This window comes from Cyphomyrmex costatus, unplaced genomic scaffold (assembly GCF_001594065.2).
Source record: "Cyphomyrmex costatus isolate MS0001 unplaced genomic scaffold, Ccosl1.0 scaffold1845, whole genome shotgun sequence".
NCBI classification, from domain to species: Eukaryota; Metazoa; Arthropoda; class Insecta; order Hymenoptera; family Formicidae; genus Cyphomyrmex; species Cyphomyrmex costatus.
The window spans coordinates 9170-11462 of NW_017275874.1; positions in this window are offsets into that span (position 1 = coordinate 9170).

A 2293-nucleotide genomic window follows, 5' to 3' on the forward strand; every position below is an offset into this window, starting at 1 on the left:
ATACATGTCTATCTGCAATATTTATGTATATCATTGTGTATATACATACATATGTATGCAAACATAAAACATATAAAGTGTAATATTCACTAATATGTACCTTTACATGCAATATTGGAATTAAATTTTATGTATATACTATACATAACGGAATGGCACTCACAGCTGCTAATATCTCTTATACTTGAGCATAATCAATTCAGACGTTATGATTGCAGTTGTCATAGCCATGTTGCCCAAGCTTTTACATATCTAGGATGTAACAAAAAATCGTCTTCATAATTACACATTTGGCATTTGAAGAACTATGGCAATATCAGTATCATTTGAATATCTCTGATATTTATTGTATATACCAGTACCGTCAAAATAGACGCTTCTGGCATTTATAGTAAACCATTATATACATAGCATATGGTAATACAAACAAGTAACATCACAATAAATGCTTATAACGTTTATTCTGCCATTACAGTCAGAATAAACGCTTTCGACAATTATTTTAATCAGTATCGTCTGATTAGACGTCTCTGATATTTATTCTATATACCAGTACCGTCAAAAAGAGACGCTTCTGGCATTTGTAGCAAATTGTTCTATACACACATATGATGATACAGACAAGACAGATGCTTCTGGCATTTGTAACAAAGTATTGTATACATATATACAGCAGTATAAATCAGTACAATCATAAAAGATGCTTCTGACATAAATATTGCCATAACAGTTACAACAAACGCTTTCGTTTTTTTTATCTCTGATATTTATTTTACCAGTACCATCAAAATAGACGCTTCTGGCATTTATAATAAAATATTATATACATGCAGATGACTATACAAATCAGTACCGTCAAAATAGACGCTTCTGACATTTACAACAAACTACTTTTATACATGCATATGACTATACAAATCAGTACCGTCAAAATAGACGCTTCTGACATTTACAACAAACTACTTTTATACATGCATATGACTATACAAATCAGTACCGTCAAAATAGACGCTTCTGACATTTACAACACACTACTTTTATACATGCATATGGTACGTATTACAAACCAGTACCGTCAAATTAGACGCTTCTGTAAGGTATTTATTTTTGTGACCTTACTTGAGGTGAGGGTCTAAAGGAAAGATGTGTCAGGATAATTCCGTGGGGCACTTTAGTACAGAATAAACTCAGATTAACTTCTTGGTGAAACAATGGCAGATTTATTATCACTTACAGAGACTCGATCAGGCAGTATTACAATTAATTACGATACGTGAGAACAGAGCGAGCAGACTCCCGCGCTACTATTAGACACGAATAGAATTTACGACCATCTCTCTAAGCTGCTGCTCTCGATCTGTGTAATCTCACCACCGGATTCACTGACAGTTGGCGCTGTCATATTCATATATGCGCACGCATGATCGACTTAATCGATTTCGATCTATCGCATCTGTTTCACCTTACTTATTTCTTACACTTCTGGTACTATAGATTATATCATTAAAATGAAAAGGTCAAGCCATGTTCAAAAATAGATCCTCGCAAATTAAAAAACCCAACAAATTTAAATCTTTGAAAACTAACCGCAAAAATTTGATCCTTCCTAAATTAAAACGATTACCTAACCACAAAATAGAAAACCCAATAAATTTCAACCTTTGAAAATTAACCCCAAAAATTTGAAGCTTTCTAAATTAAAATTATTATCTAATAATGTAACATAATAATTTAAACCTTTAATACTTTATGATATTATCTAATATAATATATGACCACGAAAAGTAACTGATATATTACTAAATGTGCCAGTTCAAAGTGAACATACATTATGTATATTTTCTATGTTGAATATGTACCACGAAAAGTAAATGACAGATTATTCAAGGTACAAATTCAAAATGAACATACCTACATAGAAGTAAAACAGATTACAATCTGCATATTACAGTTTTCTAGAAAATAACTGCAATGAACATACATAAAATATATTTTCTATGTTGAATATGTACCACGAAAAGTAATTAATAGATCATTCAAGGTGCAAATTCAAAATGAACATACATACATATAAGTAAAACAGATTACAATTTGCATATTACAGTTTTCTAAAAAATTTCTGCAATATGTTATTCTTAGTGCACAAAATATAAAAGTCGGTTATTGAGATTTGATTTGAAATTTATTTAATTTATACTAGCCCGTGCAATGAAAAATAATTGCTTGTAATTCCAGAGTACCAATCTGTTAATGACTCGGAAAAAGAACATGGCGGCCTGCTCTCAAAAGACTT